General features: G+C 32.3%; 1 long non-coding RNA gene across 3 annotated transcripts in view; it reads right to left on the bottom strand.

Annotated features, from left to right (window-relative positions):
• The window catches only part of LOC141450037 (uncharacterized), a 300,684-nt gene that overhangs the window by 237,762 nt on the left and 42,745 nt on the right, over window positions 1-20,177 (bottom strand). For all 3 annotated transcript variants that reach the window (XR_012455901.1, XR_012455900.1, XR_012455899.1), the window contains exon 7: window positions 17,142-17,451. This is a non-coding gene — a long non-coding RNA (uncharacterized lncRNA). The remainder of the gene's footprint in view (window positions 1-17,141; window positions 17,452-20,177) is intronic.

Raw genomic sequence — 20,177 nt, 5'->3', positions numbered from 1 at the left:
GTTTGTAAAAACCGTAATTTGTAACAGTAAAATCGTACTACTCTAAGGCGCCACGGTAGCCGAGCGGTTAAGAGACCAAGACCCGCAATGCTAAGATGTATTGTTGGTTTAGTGTGTTCGATACCCCAGGTCTGGAACTTGGATTTTATTTAATGGGTAATATGAGAAATTTACAGTAAAGTATGTTAGGCTGGAAACATAGTGGAGCGGCGAGCAAAGCGGCGATGATACTTGTTTCAACTTAAAGAGGCCGACGAGCAGCTAGCAAGGAGTCGCATGCACATAGTGGCCGAGTTTAGTCGCGTTTCTCCTTTCGACGAGACATGATGGAGGAATTATTTCTGTACGAAAATTCTTCCTTGAAAATTTGGTATTTACAGCAGCTTAGTAGCAGGAGCTGCATTGTTCATGATATAAACAGGACTAGACATGAACTTCGTGAATTCCATCACTTGTACCAACAACTTCGGGAATATTCTGGCAAGTTTCATGCGTATTTTCGAATGTCTGCTTCAACATTTGATTACATACTAACCAGTATTGAAGGCATATTAATCAAGAAAAGGACTAATTACAATGTTAACCCCATTAATCCTGTCCCATTCCTTATCCAACGCAAATCGGTTGTGATATAGAAGATCCTTTTGGTCCCACAGAGGTTTATTTAAAAAAAACTACACCAATAAATGCAGCAATATCCCATTTTAACCTTTGAAAATTGAGTGCGATAAGAGCGAAGAAATCAAACATGTCACGCGTTGCTCTACTCTCTCTCTTGGTAGCGTTGCTCTATCTACGCTTTGCTCTCAACTATGCGCGGTCCCATATGTTTGTTTTAGCCGCTTTGCTCGCCGCTCCACTATGTTTCCAGCCTTAGGGTACGTTTACAACGGAGCTGTGAGTATAGATGATAGCAGAGATGATAACTGATAGAGTAAAATATAATCGCTGATTAGTGTGCACAACGGAGCTGTGATACATGCAACATGTCCGAGAAGTGAAGAAGAGTTTTTATGTTCAGCAGCCACGAAATGGTATATTTTAAAGAAAAAACGCTTTAGAAAATATCATGTACATCCCATAAATAAAAAACCAAGAACTTTGGGTGAATTTCACCATTTATATAAGGAATTTAGAAATTATCCGGATCGTTTTTTTGAATATGTGAGGATAGGTCCACCCACATTCGACGATATTTTAGAAAAAATAAGGTCAAAATTAAGAAAACTTTGGAAAAATTGTCATGGAAATCCTATAACCATAGAAGAAAAACTAGTGATTACTCTTAGGTAAGTAATGGTTTTATTGAGAAAAAAAAACAAATAAATACACATGAAAATAAATGTAAGCACGATTTAAAAAACAAAATATTGTTTAAAAGTAAATAATAAAATAATAACCAAAAATAATGAGTAAAGCACTAAATAATTTTTCGACGTCCATTTTGAAGCTCCGATACTGGAGTTCAGCTAGCAGAAAAATGAAAAATTCAATTCTATCATCTATGCTCGTTTATACCAGCGAGTATGAGTCATTAGTCGAAGCTTCGTTGTGCACGCTCACATATGAATGTACTAGGTTATTCTATAAGCGCTGATGCATCACTGCTATCATCTCCGCTATCATCTATGCTCACAGCTCCGTTGTGAACGTACCCTTAGGCAGTTAAGAGACTAGAGCCGCATAGCTGAGATGTATTGTTGGTTTAGTGGGTTCGATTCTCTGTGTCTAGGTCTTGGATTTTATTAATGTGATTAATATGAGAAATTTACAGTAAAGTATGTTTGCTAGTCGCCTCCGTCCTAATTGGTAGTTGGACGTTAAGCCCCGCCTGAAAAAATAGGCGATTACTTTTTTTTTTTTGTTTTCTTTTTTTGGCATTGGCTTCCGCCATACAGCCAGCATCGTCTAGGTGCTTATCACTAGAATATCACTTACTCTCCATTCTTACCTACAAATACATTCGCTTCACACATTCATCATTCTACTATATACCGCTATTTACATAAACTACTGCTAATGGATGGAGCAGCACTCTGTGCTCCTGCCATCCTTCTCGCTTAACCAAAATTAAAATCACGTAATCCTTCTCTAAGCATTTTGTTCCATTCATTCTAATTCGGCTATAGCTTCTAAATACATTCATATTTCATTGCTAGCTCTGCTATCGACTTAAGCACATAACTGTTGGTGGAGAATATAATGTCTTCGTAGCGAAATGGTGCATCTAAATACCTGTATATATCGTCAAACATTCGTTTCCTTTCTACCACATAACGTGGACATATCATTATTACATGTTTGAAATCTTCCTCCTCATTGCAATCTACGCAAAGAGGAGAGGACCTTTTGTTGATCCTGTGTAGATACGATCCGCACACCGCGTGGTTCGCTCTCAGCCTGCTTATTGTCGTAACAACCCATTTATTCGTGCCAGTTCCCTTAAACCATGGTTGTCTAGGTAACTGATCTGCCATAGTTTTAAAGAATCTACCTTTGTCACCATTATTGTAATCTGTCTGCCATTTTTGTAGTGCTGCTTTTGCAATTATACGCTTGATATCGGTGTGTGGTAATTTATAATTAGCCATTTTCCCACTATTGGTGGCTTCCTTTGCAAGTGTATCAACAATTTCATTCTCTTTTATACCACGATTACTTTACTTACTTTACTTCTTAGTACTCTAACCAATATAAAGTTTATAGAATAGCCTAAGATTCTTTATCGAGAAAGTGTGCTATCGATTAAATAAAGGAGGTACTTCCACTAGACAGACAAACACACACACACACACGCACCATTTTATGAAAGCCACCTTTTCTTTTTTACCTGGAAAAGTAAAATTTCCAAACTTTCGAAAATCTACGCGTTTACAATACTTACTAAAAAGGTTGTTTCCATTTGGTCCTCAGTATGCCCTAGAAAAATATATTGTCCCATTCATTGTACGTACAATGAATACACAAAATTTAGGGATAACCTTAAGACGTAATTTTGGAAAATGTTTGGAAAAAGTTTTAAAAAATCCATTCGGTTCCGTATTTTCTTTCTTAATAGCCTATAAGATCAAAAGACTGTACATAAATGGAACTTTAAAGAGAAGCTGTGCCAACGAATTTTCATAATCACCATTTTCTTTCACCCAGAATCTATAAAGAACTGTTTTATTATTTTTATTATTTTATTTTATTAGCACCCACTCTCATCTCCGACTCTTATCAACTACTCCCTAAATCGACATAAAATCTGTTTTAAATTAGCTAATCTTCACACCCTATAACGGATATATATTGCTCCTTTAATTTCCGGCCCATAAACTCTTAAAGACCCTTTTCTCTGACAAAACCACCTGGATCATCATCAGCAGGAAAGCAGTAGATTGGGGGAGGTTGCAGCAGCAAGAGGACTGTTTACCTTCTCTTCTCTTGCTTTAAATAGCCCATTTTCTGCATTTTCTTAGCCCTCTCTTCTTGGGCTAAATCTTTTGAGATAACTTTAAAAATAATGTACGAATGGTTAAAAAAAAAAAAGCATTCTTGTAGTAGGCTCTTTTAGGTTATAAAAAAAACAGGGACAAATCTGTTATTGAGTGACATTAACTGAAGAGAAGGAATGTTTCTTCAAAAAATAATAGTTCGAACTTAAAGGACCAAGAAATAAATACATAAACGAGGGACATTTCAGCTAGAAATTCGACATTGAAAAATTAAATAAGATCGCAATTCTTTCTTTAATTTCCAATTAAAAGGCAAAAATAATTAGATGTGAGCATGATTTAGTAGTAATCTATGCTGGAATAATCAATCGAAAGCTTTAAAATCAACATCGCTAGATCTCGTTCCGAGTAACCATTATATTTTGAAGAAAAAACTAATTTTGATCACATTTCTTTATTTTAATCTGATCTAAAATATTGTTTATGTAAATTAAACAAAATACAAGACAGTGTACTATTCTCACATTCCTTTTTGGAATCTCTTTGTAAGTGGATACAATTACAAAAAGAGCTACTAATGAAATTTTAAAAAGGAGTGAAAAATGAGGATAATTAAGGAGGCCGGTCCTCCTTCCTATCAGCTTGGAGGAGAAGGGCGTTATAATTCCCAACTGGAGGCGGCAATGAAGGCGGCTGTTCTTTGTACACATTTTTTTTTAAGAGAGAGGAGCATTTTGTTTATCAGCAACATCTTATTATTTTAAAAAATATTATTTTAATTATTATTTATGTAACATTATTATTTATAACAATTTAAGGCGCGTCAATATCTGAGGACATTGGCACCCGGAGCTATTTTTTTTTTTCTAGTGAACTACCAGCTTTCGGGACAGTTACAGACAATAAAAGCTACCTAGAAAGAGAAAAATCTAAGAGCCAGCAGCTGTGCTATTATGGACAAACAATTCAGGTTGTCCTAACAATATTCTTTCTTTGTCCCTTAAAAACAACTAAGAGAAAGAAAGAATCAGGGGAACCGGGAAATAGAGTGAGAGGGAGAGATAGAGTTGAAAAGAACATTCCAGGCGGGCTTTACGTCCAAATACCCAATTAGGTGTCGTGGACGGAGGCGACTAGCAAGCATACTTTACTGTAAATTTCTTTTATTAACCATTAAATAAAATCCAAGGCCTAAGACCGGGAATCGCACCTACTAAGCAACAATACATCTTAGCATTGCGGGTCTAGTCTCTTAAACGCCTAACATACTTTACTATAAATTTCTCATATTAACCATTAAATAAAATCCAAGGCCTAGACACCAGGAATAGAACCCACTAACCAGCAATACATCTTAGCATTGCGGATCTAGTCTCTTAAACGCCTAACATACTTTACTATAAATTTCTCATATTAACCATTAAATAAAATCCAAGGCCTAGACACCAGGAATAGAACCCACTAACCAGCAATACATCTTAGCATTGCGGGTCTAGTCTCTTAACCGCTCGGCTATCGTGGCGCCTGACATTTCACTATAAAGTACTGTTTTAGAAGCTGGATAATGTTATTAAGAAAAAAAAAGAAAAGAGTTTTACTAAAAAAACATGTTAGAAACTTGAAAATTGCCGTGTAACACATTCATTCCTTTCTTGATCTAATCCAAGAGAGAAAAAAAACCCTAACTTTCATGAAAAAAGCAGGGAGAGGGAAAAACAAATCTCACAGCTCTTAGAAAACTAGGGAAATGATGAATAGTCGATGTCAACTTTAACCTCCACACGCTTATATAATATAAAAGTCTCCCTAGAGAGGTTCTGGTTACCAAAACGTCCATTTCCTGGACCCTCCACTGAGCAGGAGCTCTAATTCCCTACAGAACCATTAAAGTTTATATACCGGGTTACCAAATAATAATAACTGGGTTTCCAGAAAAAAAAGTGTATCTTTGGTGCGGAGATTTTTTTTTTTTTTTTTTTTTTAATTATTTGGATTTCGAGTTTTGTGCCATTTCCGTTGAATTTTCAGAATAATTATCAATTTCGGATTGATAACTAATATTAATTTTTTAGAGGCAAAGATTTAGAATGTGTACCACTCACAGGACTTTGTCTTTCCACAACTCTCTAAGTAACTACTCATAAATACGAGTATACGAGAACTCAGAATCTCTAACCGCCTAACATACTTTACTACAAATTTCTCATATTAACCATTAAATAAAATCCATGGGCTAGACCTGGGGAATCGAACCCACTAAACCAACAATACACATTAGCATTGCGGGTCTAGTCTCTTAACCGCCTAACACACTTTACTATAAATTTCTCATATTAACCATTAAATAAAATTCAATACATGGTAAACTAACCCCTATTGTGTGCTCGTGAACACGTTTTTTTGTAAAACAAATGTAATTTCTCATACGAAGATAAAAGGAATCCTGTAAAATGATATACCGTTTGAAAGCCATTAGGCAAAGAAACTTTTATTAAAAGTGCCAACACCTAGGTTTGATAATGATCACGTAAGGGCCTAATTAGTTTTCTTAAAAAAATGGGGAATCGAACCCACTAAACCAACAATACATCTTAGCATTGCGGGTCTAGTCTCTTAACCGCTCGGCTATCGTGGCGCCTTAATGTGAATGTAATGTATTATAATCTAATATGGGCGATTACAACACGTTTTTTTTTAAAGGAACATGATAAGGATGATTTTTATTCCTTATTTTTTAATTTTTTTTTCTTTATTATTATTTTTTGTCCTAAATTGGTTTAAGGGAAAAGCTAGAGGAATAAGGGACGCACCACCCAGTTCTTGGACGTAGCGCAGTCGAGGGGTGTTTTTTTTTTTTTTTTTTTAATTGGACACAAAGATGATATTATGATTGATGTGGTCCTGGAAAGCCGCCATGCTGTTAGCAACAAAGGAGCTTTTAATAATGGAGACATGACAAGCCTCTCTCTCTCTGTACACTGAGAGAAGTGGGGGTGTCGCTTAGCCTCGGCTTCTCACTCCCTAGCTGATACTATTCAGAATATAGAGGAGAAGGAACAACCGTCGAGGGCGGTAATCTCAGCTGGGGCGGTAATTTCATTTAAAAATAACCACCTCTGCGCGTCTTCTTTGTTCTTGATGAGGAAGTTGTCGTTGTTTGTTTGAAAATTATTTAGAAATTTGTATATCCTTCCGGTGAAGCCAACAGAGGGCGTTGTGTTTTTATTACGCTTATAGTAATCCATACATAAAAAAGATTTATTAAATTACCCACCCCCGCTACATTCATTGACTTCTTCTTCATGTATAATGTAGAATAAAATTATACACATGTATGATAATTTCTAATACAAAAAAAAATTAATCAAGGCCAAACTAGTTATAAAAAAGAAGGTATAAAAAAATATTATGTGAACACACAATCGACTCTTACAGCCCGTTACGTAACTTAAATTGTAACTTATGTAACTTGAGACATAAACGAATTTTGGCCCAAATTTTAGTAGCTAGCAGCTAGACTGGAAGTCCAGTTCCAAAAAATCTATTTCTTAAACGTCTAGATTCTAAAGGATCTAACTTACGATATTTTTTAAAAGTTTGAAATCTTATAACGTATTTAATTGTAATAAAGTTGGTAGAACTGTAATTACGCTAAACTGAATGTGTTTATTATTCAAATGTATTTCCGGCTGAGAATCATTTCTTAGCATCAGAACTCCAGCAACACATATAACCCATATTCTTCAACACTAATATGAAAGGCGACAGGATCAGACTAAACACTTGAAGGGCACTCTTAGAGGATAACTCTCCCTTTGAAGGGAGAACCCCCCCCCCCACACACAGAACTGCCCTTAATCAAATTATCTTAGGAGAATACTTCAAACAAATATTACAAATCTCTTCGAGTGAAGTGCAAGCATTGCACGACTATAAATCTGACTAAATTTTCACTCAACATGTAGTAACAGAACAAGATGCATTCAGAGAATATCTTTTTTCAACTACCTCTCTCTACCGCTTTTGAGATCACAAACGGTTCTCACTTAATAAGATATATCAAGATTAGCGAGAAGGTAAGAGTTGGCCAATTGAGCACAGTAATTTAATTTAAACAAGAGGAGTTTCGAAACATTTATTATTTAGCTGCAACAGTGACGTTGTTTTGTTCATTCATTAAAGTGAGTTAAATTATTAATTACTACTGCGTAAGAAGTATTTGTGTGTATATTTTGTAAGCATACATGTGTAAATATACAATTCAGTGACACAACTTTAAATTGCCCTTTACCACCAATTTTAGTGTATAATTGATGAACATATTCATTACAACTACTTAATTAATTTGTACTAATTGTCTTTATGTTATCTGTAAGCAAAATGTATGTTCCATTATTTCATACTTTAGTATTTTTATGTATTTACATACACCACAATATTTCGGGAATTTTCAAAATAAAGAATTATTAGAGTAAAAAATGTGATTTAAACATTTGTAACTATTGTTACTAAATATATATATGAGAGATGAAAAGACCTCTGCCATCTCCCATTGCATATAAATAAAAAGATCGGAGTTCATGCCTGAACAAAAGTCCACATACAGAATTGATAAATTCAATATTTTAATAATACTTACTAGTTAGGGTAAATCTTAATATTTACAAATTTATTATTTTAGTTGAAACGTGAATGTAGGCGGATTTAGTTAAGAATTTATTATTATTTAAAATGGTTCACCAAAGAAAGGAAATTCCTGTGTCAGAACGCAGATTAATAGTCAAATTAAATAATCAAGGATTTTCATATCGTAACATTGCAAACATTATTCAAAGAAGTCACGCGAGTGTCCAGACTGTGATAAGAGATTATAAAAACCAAAAAAATTTTGAAAGTAAGCCGAAAAATGGGCATCCGCCTACCGAGATACTAAAAGACAAATTTTCAGGGTGTATGCAGACTTTTGTTCGGCACTGCACATCAAGTGAGTATATACTTTTGTGGACATACAAAATAATCAGTTCTCTACTAGGATTAGTAGAGGAAGAAAAATTACTTACATTAATTAAAAAATTAATAATTAAACAAAAAAAAGTGATAATTATGCAATTTCATATGAAAGAAAAAAAATCGAAAGTACACCAATAGACCAATGCAGAAATGACAATTTATTTAAATCAAAACGATCCACCTGACAGACCCCTTCAACTATAAAATCACTCTAATTAAGAAGAAATCCATCCAAAACTTACCATGACTCATTTAAACTGAATCATTAACCTAAAATCTGAACTTTCAGTTCTCTAACTATGGACAACAATGGGCACCTTAGTTCCTAATTTTAGAACCAAAAAAAAAATGGAAGTTCATCTAATTCTCCAAAGGAGAAATAACAATAAACCATAATAATAATGATCTACCTGCTCTGTAAACTCCAAAAAATGACTTTAATCTAGAAGAAAACCAACCAACGCTATTAGCAAATCATTTAAATCATTGAAATCGCTAACCTTTTTTAAATTTATTTTGTTATTTACAATCTGTATACAGTATACAATAAGTAAATATGAAGACTATGATGAACTGGTGCGGGAGGAGAACAGGAGAAGAGAAACTACCCAGTGGTAGCACTCTCTGTAGGAGAGAGGAGAATGTGGGGAGGAGAATACGAGGAGAACACGAGGAGAAGAGAGGAGAGTAACAATTTAGGTCTTCAGCCTACAAGAAAGTCGTGGGGCCACTGGCGATTCAGTCGGCCAGGAGTATTAGGGATATCCGAAGAAGTGAGAGACAGTACAAGAGGATTAAAGCTAGTCGAGAGAGTAGTATGGAATTTTTGGTATTTAGTCTTGGCGAGTTGGTCTATGAAGGGAATGTTAAGGTCGTTGTGAAGAGTGAGGGTAGTCACCGTAAGAAGCGTCATTAAATCGCTAACCTAAATTTTAAATTTATCATTCCTTAAGAATGGGCAAAGATGGACTGCTTAGTGCCTAGATTTCAGAAAAAAAAAAAGAAAATCAAAAACTCCAGTGATGAAATAACAATATTCCATCTACCTCTTACCCAATCAAAATCTACCCAATTAATCTAACCAGTAAACGCAAAACAATAAATTGTTAACCTAGAACTGTAATTCAACATTTTCTAACAATAGATAGCTAGCTTGGTAAAAAACGAAGGTAGGTATATCATAATTGCCCAACGCTGAAATAATAATATTCCAAATAGCAATGCTCCCAACTACACTTAATACACCAAAAAGTAACCCTATTCTAGAAGAAATCTACCCAAATTCCTCCAAAAAAAAAAATTGATTTAAATCAATAACAAATCAATTATCTATAAATTAAAACACAACATTCCCTATTAATGGAGAGAATTGTTCATTAAAAAAAAAGACCACACTCAGTTCATAGGAGACAGGACAGTAGACACACCTACCTTAAAACAGTGTAAAAAAAGATATCATTGTCGATAGCATAAGCCCTGAAGATGATCTAATTTCCTAGGTGGAAAGCTCGGCCAGATAATAAAACAAAATAATGACTGAAATTGGCAGTATTCTTTCTTCCTTCAGGAACAATGGAGGGCTTAACCCTAGTCTTAGAAGAAAAACAAACAATAGAACAACAAATACTACACTAAATATCCTACCTATACCTTAAACTCCACAATTACTTTAATTAAGAATAAAACAACCCAATTCTAAACTACCTATTAAAAATATTAAACCATAAACTAAAAACTAATCTTTACATTCCCTAAAAATGCACAACAATGAGCAGATTACTTCCTATTCTCAAGAAAAATCAGAAATACACCAAATTCTGTAGTGCTGAAATAAGAATATAATATCAAATAGCATTATTCCACCTACATTTTGCACCCTAGAAATCACTCTAACTAACCAATCTAAAAAAGTCAATTAATCAAAAAAATAAAGTGCAAACAAACAAACTAGTGCATAAATCATTATACAGAGTGTACACGGAGGAGAGGTCGCGAAACTTTCGGAGGTGATTCAGTAGCTCAAATGCAACAAAAGATACTCTCTTCACTTTGGCCCGATTCTCAATATTGTCCTAGATATTTAACATTTTTAACTTTTCCGTCGATATTCACGTTTTTCCACCATAAAAACGGCCGTAACTTTTCTATCCTTTATCCTACAACAAATCTGTTTATTCCAAACGAAAGAGCATTAAATTTCCTATAAATCTGCTTAATCCAGAGCCTCAAATCGTTTCTTATAACAAGGAAATTTTTACTTTAATGTCTAAAAAATTCGTTCTCGATGATTTTTGTTTTAAATTTTCAACTATATTTTTTCAATGATTAATGAATCAAGGAGTTGTACCCAATTACAGAAAAAGTTGTGCATTTACTGGAGCTTCAAGATTATATGGATTTTTTTGGTTTTTAATAAAACCCTACCCCGAACAGAGGGGTGTAAATGCAGAAAACTGGGATTTTGCGTAACCGACTTTTCACTACTAATTTACTCAAATGTCAATTTTTGGAGAAGGAACAAAAAGAAAAGTCACCATTTTAGTTTTTAACAATTATTATTTAATAAAACGGAAGTAAGAAATACAGTAGCAATAAAACACACTAGTTGACTACAATTTGTGGAACTTATTTTAATGAAATAATGGAGGTTTTTTGTCATCAAAGTTAATTAATAATAATTCAAAAATATAATGGTTATTTTCTTTCCACTCCTCCGTACACACCCTGTATACGAAATAACAATTATCTACTTACATACTTAAAAATTTACTCCAAAAATAATCTTATTTAAGAAGAAATCTATCAAACCACTCAGAAACAAATTTAAAGGCAACAAAATTACTAACCTAAATTCAAACTTTACTTTCAGTAGGCAACTATGGATAGTTTGGGAACTAAACAGGAAAAAAATACTATAATACAGCCAATAGTAACGTGCATAAATACCTATTTCCCCTCTCCAAAAAAGATCCACCTCCTCCTCATTAAACACCAAAATTATTCTAATTAAAAAAATACTCAACACCTGTAACACCTGATTTAAAACAATAAATCATTAATCTAAAACTAAACTTGTATGTTTGAATAACCATGAACAACAATGGACAGCTAAATTTCCATAATCGTAGAAAAAACAATAGACTCCAAAAATCACTCTAATAAAAAATAAAACCTTCTGAAACTCATTTAAAACAATAAATTGTTAAACCTAAAACTACACATTCTCTAACAACAGCCAACAATGGACAACTTAGTTCCTAAAAGTCAGATAAAAAGGAAAGTATACTAACTTTAAATAACTCTTTAAATAACAGGTATACTAAATAACAATAATCCACCCACTTTTTTACGCCCCCCAAAAAATCCCAAATTAAAAAGAAATCTACCCAACCAATAGTAAGTAAAAAGTAAGTTGATTGATACAAGAAATTACTAACTTGAAAACTGAACATCACATTTTCAAACAATGCTCTGTCTGAACTTTGCAAAACTTTGCAATAAAATGGAAGTGCACAAAATTTTCCTTTGCATAATAACAATGTACCCAATAGCCATGTAAAATGTAATCAATAAATATGTAGTTAACCTAAACTTAACCTTCACAACATTAACATTGACTTTAGCACCTCACTATAATTAAACTAGAATCAACCCAACCAATCTAACAAGTTTAATTAATCAATAAATTAGAAAATCTGGAAAATTACTATTGTAAACTATTTACAGCCATAATTCTCAAACTTAGAAAATATACACCAAAATCTCTAGAGCAGAAATAACAATATTTCACATACCCATATACACCAAAAATCACTCTAAACAAGAAGAAAACTGTACCCAACATATTGAAAAACAATAAATAATATATCTAATAACTTCATCTCAATATTCTCCAACAATGGGCGATAAGACAGTTTAAGTATCTAAACTCACAAAAAAGTTACAATATATTCACCAACTACTCGTTATTATTCAATATTCACTCAAATTGTGAAGTAAAACAGCCCAAATTATCTAACAATAAAGATAAAACTAAACTTCACAATCTCTAACAATAGACAACGATAGAATAAGGGAAAGTATACTAACTGTGTAATGAAGAAATAATACAAAATACCAAATAATTATAATCCACACACAAAAAATCACTCAAATTGTGGTAGTGAACCCAAATTCTCTAGCACTATTTTAACAATACTTACTACCACTAAACTACACATTCTTTAACAATAGACAACAGAAAGTTGGTTTTCTAATTTCAGAATAAAAGAAAGTATACTAATTGTGTAATGAAGAAATAATACAAAATACCAAATAATTATAATCCACACACAAAAAAATCACTCAAATTGTGGTAGTGAACCCAAATTCTCTAACACTATTTTAACAATACTTACTACCACTAAACTACACATTCTTTAACAATAGACAACAGAAAGTTGGTTTTCTAATTTCAGAATAAAAGAAAGTATACTAATTGTGTAATGAAGAAATAATACAAAATACCAAATAATTATATTCCACACACAAAAAAATCACTCAAATTGTGGTAGTGAACCCAAATTCTCTAACACTATTTTAACAATACTTACTACCACTAAACTACACATTCTTTAACAATAGACAACAGAAAGTTGGTTTTCTAATTTCAGAATAAAAGAAAGTATACTAATTGTGTAATGAAGAAATAATACAAAATACCAAATAATTATATTCCACACACAAAAAAATCACTCAAATTGTGGTAGTGAACCCAAATTCTCTAGCACTATTTTAACAATACTTACTACCACTAAACTACACATTCTTTAACAATAGACAACAGAAAGTTGGTTTTCTAATTTCAGAATAAAAGAAAGTATACTAATTGTGTAATGAAGAAATAATACAAAATACCAAATAATTATATTCCACACACAAAAAAATCACTCAAATTGTGGTAGTGAACCCAAATTCTCTAACACTATTTTAACAATACTTACTACCACTAAACTACACATTCTTTAACAATAGACAACAGAAAGTTGGTTTTCTAATTTCAGAATAAAAGAAAGTATACTAATTGTGTAATGAAGAAATAATACAAAATACCAAATAATTATATTCCACACACAAAAAAATCACTCAAATTGTGGTAGTGAACCCAAATTCTCTAGCACTATTTTAACAATACTTACTACCACTAAACTACACATTCTTTAACAATAGACAACAGAAAGTTGGTTTTCTAATTTCAGAATAAAAGAAAGTATACTAATTGTGTAATGAAGAAATAATACAAAATACCAAATAATTATAATCCACACACAAAAAATCACTCAAATTGTGGTAGTGAACCCAAATTCTCTAGCACTATTTTAACAATACTTACTACCACTAAACTACACATTCTTTAACAATAGACAACAGAAAGTTGGTTTTCTAATTTCAGAATAAAAGAAAGTATACTAATTGTGTAATGAAGAAATAATACAAAATACCAAATAATTATAATCCACACACAAAAAATCACTCAAATTGTGGTAGTGAACCCAAATTCTCTAGCACTATTTTAACAATACTTACTACCACTAAACTACACATTCTTTAACAATAGACAACAGAAAGTTGGTTTTCTAATTTCAGAATAAAAGAAAGTATACTAATTGTGTAATGAAGAAATAATACAAAATACCAAATAATTATATTCCATACACAAAAAATCACTCAAATTGTGGTAGTGAACCCAAATTCTCTAACACTATTTTAACAATACTTACTACCACTAAACTACACATTCTTTAACAATAGACAACAGAAAGTTGGTTTTCTAATTTCAGAATAAAAGAAAGTATACTAATTGTGTAATGAAGAAATAATACAAAATACCAAATAATTATATTCCACACACAAAAAAATCACTCAAATTGTGGTAGTGAACCCAAATTCTCTAACACTATTTTAACAATACTTACTACCACTAAACTACACATTCTTTAACAATAGACAACAGAAAGTTGGTTTTCTAATTTCAGAATAAAAGAAAGTATACTAATTGTGTAATGAAGAAATAATACAAAATACCAAATAATTATATTCCACACACAAAAAAATCACTCAAATTGTGGTAGTGAACCCAAATTCTCTAGCACTATTTTAACAATACTTACTACCACTAAACTACACATTCTTTAACAATAGACAACAGAAAGTTGGTTTTCTAATTTCAGAATAAAAGAAAGTATACTAATTGTGTAATGAAGAAATAATACAAAATACCAAATAATTATATTCCACACACAAAAAAATCACTCAAATTGTGGTAGTGAACCCAAATTCTCTAACACTATTTTAACAATACTTACTACCACTAAACTACACATTCTTTAACAATAGACAACAGAAAGTTGGTTTTCTAATTTCAGAATAAAAGAAAGTATACTAATTGTGTAATGAAGAAATAATACAAAATACCAAATAATTATATTCCACACACAAAAAAATCACTCAAATTGTGGTAGTGAACCCAAATTCTCTAACACTATTTTAACAATACTTACTACCACTAAACTACACATTCTTTAACAATAGACAACAGAAAGTTGGTTTTCTAATTTCAGAATAAAAGAAAGTATACTAATTGTGTAATGAAGAAATAATACAAAATACCAAATAATTATATTCCACACACAAAAAAATCACTCAAATTGTGGTAGTGAACCCAAATTCTCTAACACTATTTTAACAATACTTACTACCACTAAACTACACATTCTTTAACAATAGACAACAGAAAGTTGGTTTTCTAATTTCAGAATAAAAGAAAGTATACTAATTGTGTAATGAAGAAATAATACAAAATACCAAATAATTATAATCCACACACAAAAAATCACTCAAATTGTGGTAGTGAACCCAAATTCTCTAACACTATTTTAACAATACTTACTACCACTAAACTACACATTCTTTAACAATAGACAACAGAAAGTTGGTTTTCTAATTTCAGAATAAAAGAAAGTATACTAATTGTGTAATGAAGAAATAATACAAAATACCAAATAATTATAATCCACACACAAAAAATCACTCAAATTGTGGTAGTGAACCCAAATTCTCTAACACTATTTTAACAATACTTACTACCACTAAACTACACATTCTTTAACAATAGACAACAGAAAGTTGGTTTTCTAATTTCAGAATAAAAGAAAGTATACTAATTGTGTAATGAAGAAATAATACAAAATACCAAATAATTATATTCCACACACAAAAAATCACTCAAATTGTGGTAGTGAACCCAAATTCTCTAACACTATTTTAACAATACTTACTACCACTAAACTACACATTCTTTAACAATAGACAACAGAAAGTTGGTTTTCTAATTTCAGTATAAAAGAAAGCATACTAATTGTGTAATGAAGAAATAATACAAAATACCAAATAATTATATTCCATACACAAAAAATCACTCAAATTGTGGTAGTGAACCCAAATTCTCTAACACTATTTTAACAATACTTACTACCACTAAACTACACATTCTTTAACAATAGACAACGGAAAGTTGGTTTTCTAATTTCAGAATAAAAGAAAACATACTAATTGTGTAATGAAGAAATAATACAAAATACCAAATAATTATATTCCACACACAAAAAAACACTCAAATTGAAAAGAAAACAACTCAACCTGTCATAATTACTCAATTAAAACAATCAATTTTAGAACTACAACTAAACTACCCATTTTCAAACGATGCACAAATCTGGACAGCTTAGAAGATTGGTCAATAGGTCTAGGAGAGAGAGGGCCATTTAGTTTACTCGTGTATGGAGAGCTTGCAAAGTTGACGAGTATAAAAGAAGGTACGTTTTAGATAAATTGGTTATTATCTATAAGCATCTATGATTATAATTTTTTTGGCACTGTTAAAATAAGCACAATACAGTCTTTAATAAACTTATTGTTTATTCATTTAAAAACTTAATAAGTTTCATTTAGACTTTAGTAGTTTTTAACACAGGAAGATTTTTATGAATTTAAACGACAGCAAAAAAAAAAAAAAGAATGAGGGAATGTACTGCAATTGAAAATCATTGACGACTAATTGTTGCTTTTCACAACATATTGTTGATCTTACATGCAGTAAAGGGAAGAAAAAATGTGGCTTTACAGGATTGGAAGGACAATTTGGCTACATTCAGTCGATGGATGAGATTTGATCTCATTTATAACCTTTAACCCTAATATTAATATCCCTAAATTAATAACCTGACAGTATAAAACTCCCTTATTGCTTCACACAGCCTTTTTGGACTTCTATCAGATTTAAAGGTTTCTTAGTTATCTGGGAAAAATGAGGAGATTTTTCGAATACTGTTAGCTGCGTTGAAAAGAAAAACCGAAACAAATCCAACTAAAAAAAAAAACGCAATATAAATACATCGTAAAATACATAATATAAATTTGAATAAATATTTAAATATGAATGGCGGAAAGTAGATTATTCGTTTTTGGGGAAACAAAGGAAATGGAACAACCAAAACCAACATGAACAATGAACAAAAATTGTGATAATTTAAACAACAGAACCACACTGAAACAATGCCCACAACAATATTAAAAAGAGTATAAATACTAGAATAAACAGTTAAAGATATCATGCAAAGAAAGAAAACATGCTTAGTAATGTAAAAATGAACTCACCTTTAGAAATTCACAGCCTATATTTGGATGCTGTAGGAGGTTGAGATATAGGTGATCTTCGTCTTCATCTTGCAGCAGCAGTCACCATCATTTTGGCACTGGACACTTGACACTAATTAAATATACTTATATCGGAAAAAGAAGAAATACTTTGTATCGCATTATTGGAGCGGCAATTTTGAAGAACCCGAAGCAACTGTTTCTTTTTAATACGCACTGGTTAAAATATAAATGATAATTAATAAAGTTTTGAAAAAAATACTTCCGAAGTTATCACTCCCGGAGATTTTAACACTCCCGAACTCAGTTCCTGAAAACAATAGAAAAGCAAAGATTAGTAAAACATAGATTTCATAAAGCAAAAAAAAAAGTAAGGTTACTTCGTAACTATCTGATAAGAACTATAAAAGGTAAAAGTAGTCGAAAGATGAAATATGCATGCATTGCTGAAGATCGCTACGAGCAAAATAAATATAATTAATTTTAAACTAAACCTTAATATTATAAAATACCTTTTAAGCTCAAATTCTATAATTTCACTCTTAAAACTTAACCCCTAATCGATCTACACCATTCCAAAATGCTCACTATAGCGCCATGTTGAATTTCCACAAATCAGCTGATACTAATGTAAGGTTATAATATTAATATAACAGCTGTTTATGAAAACTGAACATTTAATTCCAATTATTTTAATTAATCGAAAAATAAATGTGAACACGAAATAAATATTTTTTTTTCTTTTGAAAAGTATTCTAATTTTTTTTGTGAAACGTCATCAATTTTATTACCCTAATTATTTGCATGCACGTGAAATTATCTTATTAAATACCATTACCATTAACGCTTGTGATATTTTATATTAAATATATTGGTCTTAATTAATACTATATACTTAAAAAAAGAAGTAAAAATTAATCAATTATAAAAGTAAAGTTATGCCTATGTTTTCAGGCGAGCTTTACGTCCAACTACCAATTAGGAGTCGTGGACAGAGGCGACTAGCAAACATACTTTACTGTAAATTTCTCATATTGTTCCCATTAAATAAAATCCAAGGCCTAGACATCGGGAGTCGAACCCACTAACCAGCAATACATCTTAGCATTGCGGGTCTAGTCTCTTATCCGCCTAACATACTTTACTATAAATTTCTCATATTAACCATTAAATAAAATCCAAGGCCTAGACATCGGGAGTCGAACCCACTAACCAGCAATACATTTTAGCATTGCGGGTCCAGTCTCTTATCCGCCTAACATATGTACTTTACTGCAAATTTCTCATATTAACCATTAAATAAAATCCAAGGCCTAGACTCCGGGGGAATCGTACCCACTAAACCAACAATACTTATTAGTATTGCGGGTCTAGTCTCTTAACCGCTCGGCTACCGTGGCGCCTTAATCAATTATAACCTAACAACTTCTAGTTATGAGATTTTGTCCACTAAGTGCAAACTTTCCAAGAATTCTAGGCTTTACACATTTTGTAGGACTAAATTTTGACCAATAAAAATTTACCTACCTGATAACCGGGAAGGAAGCAAAGAGTTGATGGTGAGTTGTTGGAAATTTCGTTAGTTAATCGTAAGTAGAAATAGGAAATTACCATTTATTTAAAAAATTGAATTAATTTATCATTTATAAGTTTTGGGTGGTGTGTGTAAGTGATTAAATTTCTCTATTTCAATTTCATCTGTCCAACAAGTTGCACTCCATTGATATAGGAGCCCTATAGTTGCATCAATTCTCTCTCTCTCTCTCTCTCACTCTCTCGCCTAACGCTAAATTAAATGCAGATGATTAAAGTGCATAATGTCCCATGTTAATGGTATCCATTACGTTACATAATAAATCTATAGTACATGGCGTAACAATTGTTCAACAATCAATCAACCAATCAAAATAATTAATCGAGCTGTAACAAATGGGCTGCACCTGTGAGTCCTACTCACAAAGCACAGATTGCTGTTTGGTGCATTGAAACCAATTCTGAGAAATATTTTATAATACGTTTCTGTTAACGGTTACGTAAATTTTATCCTCCTACAGTTAGCTTTGAGCAGCTATTGGGTTACTAAATATTCTAGGACCAAGAAATGATCAAGAAGTTATTAATTACTCTGCGAAAAAAAGGTGAAAGGCTTCACATCTAGCGGTTCGCTAGCACATCTGTGATGTTTAAGATTAAAACAGCAACAATACACTTTTTCAACCCCAAGAAATGGCAAGAATTGATTCGAGTGCTGCAAGATGTCAAGATGACTTTTGGGCTGGACAAGTGCAAGATATCTGCTGTAAAAGAAGGCGCTTTCAAACGGAAGACCAAGCATAAACTGAACCAATGGTACAAATATCTTGAGAGTAAACAGCAAAACTAGCCGCATTGATCTTCAGGAGAACAAGAGGAATTTGGAAGCCATTTTCTCCGAAGAGGCTTCCTTAAGTTCTCAGAACTCAGGGGCGTTAACACTACTCGAGATGTTCATACACCTAGGTAATTTCCATACCTACTGATTCCTTTCCTTTTATATTATGGTTCAGCACAAACTTGGAAGATTCGGTAGCGCAGTAAATGGTTGCATTATGGCAATACCATCACTGCAATCATCAGATGCAGGTCAGAAATGTTGATGCTCGTGTCCAGGTAAAGAGACGTTTGTTTGTTATTAGGGGGCCTAACTTAGAATCAAATCAGTCAGTAACAGGAATACTTCAGAGATCACGCCGAGAAATACTTGTTGCAAAAAAAAGAAAAAAGTGGTTAACACCACATTTAAGAACATTTGAGCCGAAAACAGGAATGCATCTGCTGAGAGCGTTCCTAAAGGACAGAAACCTGGAAATGCAAGTCATTCTTGCAACGTCCGGCACGGCACCCACGTAAAGGAATTTATCATTTGTAATGTGATCCTAAGTATACGTACTACGTCAGACTACGAAGGCTTGGCTAATGTGCGGGGAATGTTTCTGAGAGACGGTGAGGGATTTACTAATACTGGATCAAGTTTTATCCCTATTTTTTTTTTTTTTT

Source organism: Rhodnius prolixus, unplaced genomic scaffold (assembly GCF_049639745.1).
Source record: "Rhodnius prolixus isolate KJV_2025 unplaced genomic scaffold, Rpr scaffold_2, whole genome shotgun sequence".
Classification (NCBI taxonomy): Eukaryota; Metazoa; Arthropoda; class Insecta; order Hemiptera; family Reduviidae; genus Rhodnius; species Rhodnius prolixus.
Note: the sequence above shows the minus strand (reverse complement) of the source record. Positions and strands in the feature narration are given on the sequence as shown.